Source organism: Ambystoma mexicanum, chromosome 14 (assembly GCF_040938575.1).
Source record: "Ambystoma mexicanum isolate Mex_15411 chromosome 14, UKY_AmexF1_1, whole genome shotgun sequence".
NCBI classification, from domain to species: domain Eukaryota; kingdom Metazoa; phylum Chordata; class Amphibia; order Caudata; family Ambystomatidae; genus Ambystoma; species Ambystoma mexicanum.
This window is the reverse complement of record NC_090940.1, coordinates 464,072,705-464,086,981: the sequence shown is the minus strand read 5'-3', so window position 1 is coordinate 464,086,981 and position 14,277 is coordinate 464,072,705.

Sequence of the window (14,277 nt, the reverse complement as noted above, 5' to 3'; positions counted from 1 at the left end):
CAAGCATTCTAAAAAAGTAATTTTACAAAAACAATTCCACGACAGAGTCCTTCAGAACCTTATAAATAGAGGGCACAAATCATGCTCAACCCTCAAAAGTCATGCTGCAAACATTTGTAGACAGTGCAATGACTGTGAAATGGAAATAGTTAATCCTAATTTTGAACAGAATGAACTCACTAACAAGGTTAATTGGTAAATTGCAAGCACTTCTTCGAAACAAACGCAATGTCAGTATAGACACCTTTGGCCACATCTTTACAGGTGAGTGGAGTCACACCACCAACACAGAGCCATATTTCAATGAAGAAGCATACAAACAAGAACAAACAAACCAAATTGCTGTTCATCTGAGTGGACAGGGGTATGAAAAGATACACAATACCATAATGCAAAAGGAAACACTGCTTTCAGAAATATCCCCATCAAACTTAGATGTCACTCTCCATTCAAGCAAGGCAGCATGCCTCACCTACAAATGGCCTTGCACATCAATGTGTAACGTTGCCAATGCTTTATCAAATCTCTGCAGCAATTCCCCAATCAGTATGTCAAAGGCAACGACTAAGTAAAAATAAAAATACCACAAACTATGGACGCCTTTTCAGTGCACAAGTACACTGGAATATGAGGACATTCCTTAGCCTGTATTTCTAGACCTACTTGCAAAAGCACCTTCCACTGTATCAAAACGTTAGCAACCCACCATTCAACAGTCAGAAATCTAGTTTACAAACTGTACTATGCAAAAAGTCCAACTTTAGCACTCCCACATTGAAATAATATTCTCCTACACGGCAAAGCCAAATAAGTGCTCAATGAAATAGAGCACATCCAAAGGAAATATTGTGGAATTGAAGAGCACTTACAAACTCCAGCATTTTCAGACAACAGTACTTACAACAGTGCAGCCATCAACTTTTTATATCACACATACAGAAAAGAAAAACAGAAGTTCAAAAGTACATCTTCTGAAATGCCAAACCAAGTATGTGTGTGCTGTCGTAGAACTTTCCATAGCAAAAGCACCAAAACTGTAGATATAATGCAGAAAATAGAAGGCAATGAAGAATACCAATGGTTTCAATTAGCTCTGTACCTTATAGCTGAAAACAAATACAAAATTACATACTGCACTGCAAAACTTGACAATAACCAAAGGCCTTATGGGGCAATTAGTAATAATTTGGAACTATTTCCACTGCCAAACGCACTGCAGCAGCTTAATTTGTATGAGAGCATTATAATCCAAACAGTACACCCATTTCAAGCCATAATACGACTTCAACCGAAAACTGCAAAATTGCCTCGCACCGAATTACAGAGAGGCATTTGTGGTAAAGTAGTTTATTTACCGATTAGATCTCAAAGAAAATGTAAACACTCTACAAGTGCAAAGTCCAATACAAGAATCTTTGATTATCCTGGTAAATTGTGTACCTACAAAAGACAAAAAAATTTGGCAGCAACTAGTGGACTTAACCAAAATTAGGGAAGCGTTGCAATACCTTAAAGAAAACAATGAATACTACAAGGAAATAAACATTCAAGAAAACCTGAGAGAAACAACCAAAATAATTCAGGACTCCTCAACAACTGGCCAATTTGAACGTCTAGATCCTAGTTCAGCCTCCAATATTTTAGACCATTGTTAAGACGGATTTCTGAACTCTGTCCTGGTGGCGCAGAGGTTCAGAAGGCCAACCTAATTACTTGGAACAGGGTAACCTCTGGACAATCCAGACCAATCAAGGTAGCGATCGCGGCGGTCAAGACTAGGTCTCAAGAGGGGTGAGGGTGACTGAAAGCCCGCAGTGAGCACACAAAGCAAGAGCGCTTACAAACTACTCCAAACAGTTGTTTATATCAAAAATAGATACACATTTATTATAAGGCCTTGGAACTAATAACCACAGTAAAAGCAGCAATATACAACGATATTAAACCAACACATACACTATCCACCCAATATATATACAGAATACACAGTTTCACAGCATTAGCAGCACGAAATATGTTATCCACCTGCAGGGGAAGAAAAACAGGCAGTGCGAACCAATGCGTGTGATATGTCCGCCTTCTGAGGCCCCTAACTAGATGGTAGTCCAATCCCTACGAAGAGTGGAGCCTAGCGCTCAAAAGTACCTGCACACGCCGGTGCCAATGGGCAGAAGGTGAAGCTCTTCGGAGGACGTTGGACAGCTCTGTAGGGTGCCCTAATGAAGGAGAACACGGTCCGCGACTCTAGCGCAGCCTCCACTGTGAGGCAGAAGCAGGGCGCGAGTACGGACAAGGGGTGCTGTATTCACAGCGGGGAAAAGCAAAGGGCACTGCAGGAGGGCGACCAGATCCTAGCTAATCTACTCACCGGTCCCCGAAGCAAGCAGGCCCGAGCTTCTCCTCGATAGATGCAGCTTCTGGCAGGTTCTGAAGAGCAGGGAACGTCTCGTCGTCGTGCAGAGTAAAAAGACGTCCCGATCGAAGAAACAAGCACAGTTTTGTCGCCACAGCAGGGCAACGGAACGGCCGGGTGTATTCAAGCCAAACGAGCACTGCTCACCTCTAGCTTAGGGTTGCTAAGCAAACGAAGCGTGTGAGCGTGCCCCGGACTCAGAATACCACCCAACCTGTCGGCGATTACAGAGCAGGCCTCCTTAGTAAGCTGGTCAGTCAACTGGATGGCCCAGAGACACTTCCGAAGGCTTACGGCAGGAGTTGATGAAGGTGCCGGGAATAGCTGGTCCTGCTATTCCAATAGGTCGAAGCGCCAGTACAGGCCTTCTTGTTCGATCTTAGGTGGAAAGGGCTTCACCGGACGACAGCAATGAGGAGCAGAAGTTCTTCCGGGGGTCACCAGCGATTCCTCGGTCCAGCCTCGTGTTCGCAGGATACTTGGCTCCTGTATCCCTGGGTTCGTAAGAACTCAGGAGATCGACATGGCAGTGGTGTTTCCAGCTCCCTCTTATCCATGGTTCCCTTCGCGCCAAAACGGAGGGGAGCCAATGGGAGATCCGCTCATCAACACACATACCATACGTGGACCAATCACGGACCACGGTGGTCCCAGGCATTCACACCACCCTAGACTCTCTGGCACCCAGGATGTGTATTGGGACCAGACAGCCCATCCCACATCCTGGGGGCACTCAAACGACATGTAGAAGCCCGCGAAAGCAACCGTGTTTCGCGGGAAACTACATGCCCAAATAAGGAAGGCCCCGGGTCGCCTGACCCGGGGGAAGGTAAAGGGAGCAAGACGGACAGTGGACTAGACAAAGGAGCCTCGTGGTCCGGCCATTTTGGGTAGCCGGGCCACCCTTTTGTGTTCGCGGCAAAAAGGTGCTCAGAACGGCAAAAGGAGCTCAAAATAAACCAAATGATCGCTGCCACCAGCCCAGTCCCTGAATGACTTGCACCGATCCAAAAACCATCCTACAAGAGTGTCTAGGGTCTGTAGAAGGCTAGAGACCCAAGAGAGCTGTAACTTAGCTTACAGTGCCCTCTTGTGTCGTGTTGCACTAAAATGGCGACACGGTAAAAGAAACTACGGGAAACAGCGTTCCCCGGTACTGACTGTCTTAAGGGCATGTCAGTTTCCCCGTAAGAAAGGAGCGAAAGCCCAGAGGAGTACGGCAGAAGGCTGCACTTCTCTGGCAAAGTCAAGAAAACAGGTTGAAAACAATAGCAAAAAGTTTAGGGGTTGCCACATGGAAGGAAAGTTCCCTACAATAACGAAATCTTTCCTAACACTCGCCCCTCCCAGACTATGGACAGGGGGAACTAATCCACCCCTGGATGAGTCTCTTGTTCAGGTCGGTAAAACATTCTGGACAACCCATCAGCATTGCTATGTTGGACACCTGGCCTATGCTCAATAGTGAAGTCGAAGCCTTGTAGACTTATGGACCACCTAAGCAACTTTGGATTCTCCCCCTTCATGTTCATTAGCCACTTTAACGGCTTATGGTCAGTCTGCACAGTGAAGTGGGTCCCATAGAGGTAGGGCCGCAGCTTCCTTAGGGCCCACACAACAGAGAAACATTCTTTCTCTACCGTGGACCATCTGAGCTCTCTGTCCTTAAGCTGGCGACTAATAAAACCGATAGGGTGTTCCTTACCCTTCTCATCTACTTGTGATAGTACAGCTCCTATCCCAGTGTCAGAGGCATCCGTCTGCACGATAAAAGGTCTTTGATAATCAGGGGCCCTGAGCACAGGGGCCTGGCACAAGGAGTCTTTCAAGCCATTGAAGGCCTTCTCACACTCGTCAGTCCAAGTTACCTTCTTGGGTTTCTTCGGAGTTGTGAGGGCAGTCAGAGGAGCAGCTATGGTGCCATAGTCTGCCATAAAATTGCGGTAATAACCCGTGAGTCCTAAGAAGGCTCTCACTTGGGTTTGTGTAGTGGGGGTAGGCCAGTCTTGTACTGCTTGTACTTTACTGGGGAGAGGCTGTATCCTTCCTCCACCTACTTCATGCCCAAGGTAAACCACTGAGCCTTGTCCAATCTGGCATTTACTCGCCTTTATGGTCAAGTGGGCTTTCTGAAGAGCCTGGAGCACAATCCCGAGGTGTTTCACATGGTCTTCCCAGGTGGCACTGAAAACTGCTATATCGTCCAGATATGCAAGACAGAATTCGTCCAACCCATTCAACACATGATTCACAAGCCTCTGGAAAGTGGCAGGTGCATTCTTCAATCCGAACGGCATTACCCGGAATTGGTAAAGCCCGTCGGGAGTTGAAAATGCTGTCTTCTCCTTGGCATGTTCTGCTAAAGCTATTTGCCAATAGCCCGCAGTCAGGTCAAACGTGCTGAGGTACTTGGAGGCACCCAAGGTATCCACCAGCTCGTCAGTTCGAGGCAAGGGGTGAGCGTCTGTCTTGGTGACAGCATTCAGAGCCCTGTAATCCACGCAGAACCTCAATTCAGAAGTGCCTGCCTTTGGAACCAATACCACAGGACTGGACCAAGGACTACTAGAGGGTTCAATCACCCCAAGGTCTAACATCTTGTTGACCTCGGTCTTAATATAAGACCGTACTTTATCCGACATCCTGTATCCCCTACTTTTGGTAGGTACACTGTCTCCTGTGTCAATGTTATGTTTGCACCAAGGTGTCAAACCAGGCGACTGTGAAAACAGGGGGGAAAACTGCCTAAGCAAACTTTTCACCTCAGCCTGCTGATCAGAAGTCAGGTGAGGGGCCACTCGGACACCCTCAACGGAGCTGTCTGAAGGACCGCTTTGGAACAGGTCGGGAAGAGGTTCTGACTCCTCTTCCTCAACGTCTGACGCCAGTAGCAGTGCTGCGATTTCGACTCTTGGGACGAAAGCCTTCAGCCTATTTACGTGGAACACTTTTGGAGCCTGTCCAGGCCTTCCAAGGTCCACTAAATAGTTCACCTCACCCAGGGGCGCCACCACTGTGTAAGGGCCTGACCATTTGTCCTGTAAAGCGCGAGGCCTTATAGGGTTCATGATCAGGACTTGCTGACCAGGGGTAAAGTGAATTAAGGAAGCTTTCTGGTCGTACCAATGTTTCACCAGCGCTTGTCCTGCCTTCAACTTTTCACTAGCCAAGCCCATCAGGAGTACCATCCGTTTTCTGAGCCCTAGCACATAGTCAACTACATTGGTAGTAACAGGGGGAGTGGGCATCTCCCATCCCTCTTTGACGATGGCTAAGGGTCCCCGTACGGGATGACCGAATAGAAGTTCGAAGGGGCTGAAGCCAACACCCTCCTGTGGTACCTCTCGGTAGGCAAACAGTAGGCATGGTAAAAGAAGATCCCATTTTCTTCTCTGGGGCTCCTCCAGAGCCCCAATCATGCTCTTTAGCGTTCTGTTGAAACGCTCCACCAGACCATTGGTCTGGGGGTGGTATGCAGAAGAGAACTTGTAGGTGACCCCACATTCTTTCCACATAGCCTGCATATACTTCGACATAAAGTTGCTGCCACGATCTGACACAACTTCTTTAGGGAAGCCAACCCTAGTAAATATGCCGAGTAAAGCTTTTGCAACTGACTTGGCAGTTACAGTTTTTAATGGGATGGCCTCAGGATACCTGGTTGCATGGTCGACCAGCACCAGGATAAACCTATTGCCTGAGGATGTTTGCGGGTCAAGGGGACCAACGATGTCGATCCCTACCCTTTCAAATGGTACTCCCACAACTGGGAGCGGTACCAATGGAGCTTGGATTGTCGCGCCAACCTTACCAGACAACTGGCAGGAGGCACAACTCCTGCAGTGACTTTCTACTTGCACCCCCATCTTGGGCCAGTAGAAGTGCATAGATAACCTTTGCTTGGTCCTCTTCATTCCAAGGTGACCAGCAAGGGGAACTTCATGCGCCAACTGCAGGAGGAAGGGTCTAACAGCAAGGGGAACCACCAACCTCCTATGGTCTCCTTCTGTAGACTCTGTGGGCTCACTGTACAGGAGTCCACCTTCCCAATAAATCCGATGCTTCCCAGGAGGTTCACCCTCAAGCTGGGAGCAGGCCTGTCTCCTTAGGCCTTCCAGAGATGGGCACTCACGTTGGCCCTTACTGAAGTCGTCCCTATCAGGACCTCCTTCAACTAACAAGTCTTTTAGTTCAGGATGGTCGTTGGGGTCGAACACTTCAGGCATCGCCACCTCCTCGTCAGGCTCGGGCGATTGACCAACTCCCTCCACCGCAGTGGTAGGCGAGCTCGGGGGAATATTCTCTTTCCCCCGTCGGGACTTGTTGACTCCTTTCGCCTTGGGTTTCCCCTTCGGCTGGGGCGGCGTATTGGACTTGGCCAATGCTGCCCGTGCTTGAGACCGTGTGTAGGGTCTTTCGGCAGTGTCTCCTACGAGCCCTAGAGCTCTGAGATCATTGCCCAACAAGACCTTTCCCGGGACGTTTCTCTGAATGCTCACTGGAATCCTAACTGCTGTACCATTTAAAGTTAGATTAACAGGGATCACGGGAAACATACGGAGGGGGCCGTCAGCCAACTTAGTGGGCATCAGAGTAGCTCTGGCAACTTCCTCTGAGTCTACCAAGGTAGAATCCACTACAGTTCGACTGCACCCACTATCCCTAAGAGCTGGAGTATCCACTCCATTGATCAGCACACTGTCTTTAAAGTAGTGCTTGGTATTATCTGGAATCCTAGCATACGCCTCTGCGACTTTAGGCTCCCAGGAACCCAGGGACACTAAAACTACCTCAGCCTCTATTCCGCTGGGAAATGAGTCTGAGGAGAAGGATGCTCCTGTAATCTCTTCTTCCTCGTAGGAGGAGAAGGCCAGATTAGCGGAGTGGACCCCCAAAGGTCTAACCTTACAACGGGGATCCCCCTTCACATGGTCAGTTGCTCCACAAGAAAAACAAGCCCCATTGGGTCTGTTTACGTAGGGAGGCTTATTATAACCAGAGTTCTGTTTCGGAGGCGAACCTCCACTACCCTGTGAGTTCTCGGATGGCTTACCCTTATTTTTCTTTTTGTGGCCCTTATGGGAAGAAGATTTAGCAGATTCCCCACCCTCCATATCTTTGGACTTTTTCCCTTCCTCCTGCTTACCAGGATGAGTTTTGTCCTTATGGGACACTCGATGTGACACCCATAAGTCTGCTGCAATGGCCAGCTTCTTAGGATCTATCTCCTTCGAATCGGCCAAATGCTGCTTAAGCTCCGGGGAAGAAGAAGCAAAAATGTGTTCCAGCATGACCAGATTGATCATGCCTTCGAAGGTAGAAACCTTATAACCTTCAACCCAGCCAGTCAAGTTTTTCAGGGACTCAGCTACATACGACACCCAAGTACCACCTTCCTTTTTCTTATACTCTCTAAACCTTTTCAAATATTGGGTCGGAGTCTTCCCAAACTTTAAAATGAGAGTCTGCTTCAACATTGCAAAATCAGCGCGCTCAGCCTTCGACATTTCCATAATGGCACTGCAACCAGAATGGGGCAGTCTGCTGAGTAACCATGCAATCTTATCCGCATTATCAACCTCTTGAACCTCGCATGCATACTCAAACGCATTCAACCAGTCCATAATGTCATTTCGTTCCTCATACACACTGAGCAGATCTTTTGGAAACCGTGGATGAGAGGAAGCCCCAGAACCATGTCCAGGACCCTTGGACCCATTTGCGAACTGAAGCTTGGCCAGTTCCAACTGGTGATCCCTGTCTTTTTGTTTTTCTGCCTGGTCGATTTTCAGTTTGGCTATGCTGAATTCAAGCTCCTGCTGCCTAAACCGCAGCTCTTGCTTCTTGAATTCAAGCATAGCCTCCCCATCAACACTGGCAGAGGAAACGTTAGACATTACATCCTCCCTGTCCTCGTGGTCGTGATGGATCAGTGCAGCGGCAGAACCGTCGGTTCTGCCAGTGAGAGCAGCCCCACCACCTTCTGCACTGTCCTCGGAAGTTATAGCGTCAAGCTGCGCTTCTTGCCACGCCACGATTCTCTGGATCATTTCCAATTTAGTGCCTTGAGAGGAAACCCCTCTCTCCGCACACATCTTCTTCAATGTTTCAGATTTCGAAGCATTTAAGGTTAATAAAGTATTCGTTTCCATACTGTTGATAGGACTATGGCCTTTTTAACGTTATATTCAATACTTTACTGCGTGTCCTGGTTGGAATAACCTGAAAACGCCTTAGCTCGTGCGCAACACTGGATACCTTCAGTCGTATCCCACCGCTGTACACCAATTTGTTAAGACGGATTTCTGAACTCTGTCCTGGTGGCGCAGAGGTTCAGAAGGCCAACCTAATTACTTGGAACAGGGTAACCTCTGGACAAGCCAGACCAATCAAGGTAGCGATCGCGGCGGTCAAGACTAGGTCTCAAGAGGGGTGAGGGTGACTGAAAGCCCGCAGTGAGCACACAAAGCAAGAGCGCTTACAAACTACTCCAAACAGTTGTTTATATCAAAAATAGATACACATTTATTATAAGGCCTTGGAACTAATAACCACAGTAAAAGCAGCAATATACAACGATATTAAACCAACACATACACTATCCACCCAATATATATACAGAATACACAGTTTCACAGCATTAGCAGCACGAAATATGTTATCCACCTGCAGGGGAAGAAAAACAGGCAGTGCGAACCAATGCGTGTGATATGTCCGCCTTCTGAGGCCCCTAACTAGATGGTAGTCCAATCCCTACGAAGAGTGGAGCCTAGCGCTCAAAAGTACCTGCACACGCCGGTGCCAATGGGCAGAAGGTGAAGCTCTTCGGAGGACGTTGGACAGCTCTGTAGGGTGCCCTAATGAAGGAGAACACGGTCCGCGACTCTAGCGCAGCCTCCACTGTGAGGCAGAAGCAGGGCGCGAGTACGGACAAGGGGTGCTGTATTCACAGCGGGGAAAAGCAAAGGGCACTGCAGGAGGGCGACCAGATCCTAGCTAATCTACTCACCGGTCCCCGAAGCAAGCAGGCCCGAGCTTCTCCTCGATAGATGCAGCTTCTGGCAGGTTCTGAAGAGCAGGGAACGTCTCGTCGTCGTGCAGAGTAAAAAGACGTCCCGATCGAAGAAACAAGCACAGTTTTGTCGCCACAGCAGGGCAACGGAACGGCCGGGTGTATTCAAGCCAAACGAGCACTGCTCACCTCTAGCTTAGGGTTGCTAAGCAAACGAAGCGTGTGAGCGTGCCCCGGACTCAGAATACCACCCAACCTGTCGGCGATTACAGAGCAGGCCTCCTTAGTAAGCTGGTCAGTCAACTGGATGGCCCAGAGACACTTCCGAAGGCTTACGGCAGGAGTTGATGAAGGTGCCGGGAATAGCTGGTCCTGCTATTCCAATAGGTCGAAGCGCCAGTACAGGCCTTCTTGTTCGATCTTAGGTGGAAAGGGCTTCACCGGACGACAGCAATGAGGAGCAGAAGTTCTTCCGGGGGTCACCAGCGATTCCTCGGTCCAGCCTCGTGTTCGCAGGATACTTGGCTCCTGTATCCCTGGGTTCGTAAGAACTCAGGAGATCGACATGGCAGTGGTGTTTCCAGCTCCCTCTTATCCATGGTTCCCTTCGCGCCAAAACGGAGGGGAGCCAATGGGAGATCCGCTCATCAACACACATACCATACGTGGACCAATCACGGACCACGGTGGTCCCAGGCATTCACACCACCCTAGACTCTCTGGCACCCAGGATGTGTATTGGGACCAGACAGCCCATCCCACATCCTGGGGGCACTCAAACGACATGTAGAAGCCCGCGAAAGCAACCGTGTTTCGCGGGAAACTACATGCCCAAATAAGGAAGGCCCCGGGTCGCCTGACCCGGGGGAAGGTAAAGGGAGCAAGACGGACAGTGGACTAGACAAAGGAGCCTCGTGGTCCGGCCATTTTGGGTAGCCGGGCCACCCTTTTGTGTTCGCGGCAAAAAGGTGCTCAGAACGGCAAAAGGAGCTCAAAATAAACCAAATGATCGCTGCCACCAGCCCAGTCCCTGAATGACTTGCACCGATCCAAAAACCATCCTACAAGAGTGTCTAGGGTCTGTAGAAGGCTAGAGACCCAAGAGAGCTGTAACTTAGCTTACAGTGCCCTCTTGTGTCGTGTTGCACTAAAATGGCGACACGGTAAAAGAAACTACGGGAAACAGCGTTCCCCGGTACTGACTGTCTTAAGGGCATGTCAGTTTCCCCGTAAGAAAGGAGCGAAAGCCCAGAGGAGTACGGCAGAAGGCTGCACTTCTCTGGCAAAGTCAAGAAAACAGGTTGAAAACAATAGCAAAAAGTTTAGGGGTTGCCACATGGAAGGAAAGTTCCCTACAATAACGAAATCTTTCCTAACAACCACTATAAAATTCATCCACTGCACTCCAAAGACACCATAGACGATGCACTAGAAACATATCAAATGCAGCAAGCGAAAGGAGTGCCAATCAGTATATGGGAAAAAACTGTGGAAGCACAAGCCTTTCCTTTACTCTTCCCGACTGGAAAAGGTGGAAGATATGATGAAAGATGCACATAAATGACAGCATCAGAATACAGCTGTTTACGAATTTATTCTGAAGACCCTAGATTTAGACAGAACGTGGAGTACATATTCCACCTGCTCTTTGAAAGTGACCTGGCAACGCTATGTTATGTAGTTTCCCACACATTAAAAACAGGTTCCCCTTTTCAAAACAGGTCAGCTACACAAATAATTCAAAAGGTGCAAAGAAAGACAAGGCGGTAATGGTTAACGGTCACCGTTAATGGTAACGGTGACCATTAACCATTACCGCCTTACTACGAGGTCCCTTAGCGGGTTGGTGCTTTAACGCCTGCTTTTTGCAGGTGTTAAAAACCAACCCGCTAAGGGACCTTGGTGCTAATTACGGCACCGCAGAATTGCGGTGCCGTAATTAGCACCTTCCCCATTCCCATTATGCCCTATGGGGCAAAAATGGGAATGGGGAAGGGGAATGGTGGAAGAGGGAATTACCGCCCCGCCAACCTTGGAATGGGGCGGTAATTCCCCTTTCCACCAAGGCGGTGCCGGTATTTTACCGGCATGGACCAAGGTGCTAATAGCACCTTGGTCCTCCGCCTTCCGTGTAATGAGGCCCAAAGTGTTATAGTCAAGCATTACAAATCTCTTGGCAAACACGCGTGGTATGAAAGAGTACTGGTTCCGACGAAACACAGATGTACAGTGTATGTTACGTAACCTTGGCCCACCCACATGGTTTGTCACTTTAAGTTGTGCTGAGTATGCATGGGAAGACTTGCACACTTTTCTACTCATAGCAAACAAAAACAAAACAGATGTAGACATGAAAACACCAGGAGAGCTTTGCTCTCTCGATCCAGTAAATGTTGCACATTACTTTCATCATCGCTTTCTTGTCATGCTGCACTTCATTTGCAATAAAGCATTTCTTCCCCTCAGAGAAGTGGAACACTTCTTTTGGAGAAAAGAATATCAAGCCAGAGGAGCACCACACATCCACATGCTTTTATGGATTAAAAATGCTCCTAAATTTGGTGAGGAGATTGATGAAACTGTTTTACAGTTTATTCAAAAATATGTCACTTGCGAGATCCCTTCGGAAAGTAAACATAGTGACCTACGAGCACAAATTTTGCAATTCCAAAGACACAAGTGTAGCAAGTATAGTCGACACAAATATAAGAACAGAGGCAAATACTATGCCAAATGCTGCATTGGTTTCCCTAGACCAGTTTCCACAACCGGCCAAGTAAACAGCTTCATGTCTTCGGTTTGACACAGTGTGAAAGGAAAATCTCCTAAAAACACATACTGCATAAAAAGGAACAAAGCATCAAAGTACATCAATGATTACAATGCAATTATTGCACTCCTATGGAATGCAAATGTTGATGTACAGTACATTGCTGACAATTCCACTGCAGTTGCATGATATGTCACCGCCAATTTAGCCAAAGCAGAGAAAACACAGCTCAAAGACCTCTGGGATAACATATCCTCTGACAAAACACTGGCACAGAAATTGTACTGCTTTGGCATTAAAATGCTGTCCCATAGGGAATGTGGGAGCTACGAAGCCGCTGACCATTTAACCGGCACGCCTTATATGGGAAATCTGACAACATAGTGTGGCTAAGCCTTGGGCCTTCTGCATCCAGATAAAGAGTACTTAAATCATATGAAGACATACAAACAATAGCCAAAAGCGATCCCAACAGCCAGGACATTTTGAAGAACAACTTATTGAACACATACTACCCGAACAGGATTATTACTTTAGAAGCCTTGTCTCTGTAACAGATAGCCCAAAACTGTGCATACAAAAACAACATTAAACCAAATGAGGAAAAAGGTAGATACAGAGTGGAAAGTTGTGAAGGCAGCCTGGTGAAATGGACCAAACGCAGCATAATTAATCATATGGCGTTGACATTAGAAACTCAACACAAAGAACTGTACTACATGGCTCTACTGCAACTTTTCAAACCATGGAGAATAGAAGAAGATGTATTAGCCACCTACACCTCCTATGAAGATGATTTCAATGCCGGTGAAAGCATAATCACAGATGAAAACTTTACACAGTACAAAACCATATTGGACAGTGGATGCCAACAAGAAGAAGAACTTCAAGCACAACTAAACGTAGACACTTCTGAGAGCAGTGAACCTTTTCAAACAGGCAGCCAAGAACCACTTTGACAGCCACTCATGGTAAATGAGGCAAAATTAGCCATGCCGGAAGTAACCACCACTATGCTTCAGTATGAGCAATCTGCGGAAGAGTTAGCAGTAATCAAATCCCAACTAAACAATGAACAGCATACCATTTTTCTAGAAGTGAAACCATACAATATTGTATACAGCACGAAAGTAAAACTTGCATCTGTGTCAACTACAAACCTGTACTGCTATATGTAAGTGGGGAAGCTGGGTCAGGTAAAACATTCTTAATAAAAATGATCTGTAAATACCTCCAACAATTAATAAACAACAACCTTTCTGCTGTTGTAACGCCCCTACAGGTTTGGCTGCCTACAACATAGGTGGAGTCACTCTACACCGATTGCTACTCCTTCCAGTAGAACACCAAAACAAATTAGTGTACTTGTTAGATTCACTTGGTCTCTGCGCAGGCGTTGGGGCATGGTTGCAGCCCTCCCTGAACTTGAATCACCGCCTTCAGGCCTCTCCCTCAATAGAAAAGCTGTGAGCAGTGGTACATGGTGATACTGCTCCTGCGTGGAGATAACAGTGTGTGAGTGCACCAATCTGTGATGGTTGTACCTCTCAAACCCTTCACCCAAAAGTACAGTTTCTGTGAGCATACGCCGGCCCATAAAGCTCACTTATGAATTATGGGAGATAAGCTCTCGGTCCTGCTACTTCTGGCAGGGGCGCGTCGAATGGGATCTAGTTCCTTCACTGATCCCTGATAAGGATTAGTCTAGCCCAGCTGCGACTATGGTTCTCCTTATGATTGGTAAGTCTTTCTTGAGCTCTTGTGATGCTGTTCGTTCTGTTTAATGTATTTATATGTTGCTCCTATTGATGCCCGCAATAATGTCTCTCTTCTGTTTTCTTCCCTTAGATGGAAATGCGGCCTCAATGCAGCTGGGAGATGCAAGACGCAGCCGGATGGAAGATGGATGCTACTGCAATGTTTGACAGCCGGTAAGTGATGGTTTAAGGAAAAGTGCAAAGTATGGCGAAGCGCACCTTTAAACTGACTGTTTTTTCGATGTCTAACCTTGTCTTCTGTTTTTCCTTGCAGGCGCTGCTGTTGACGATGGAGCGTGACATGCTGCGGTGCCAAGATGAAGAT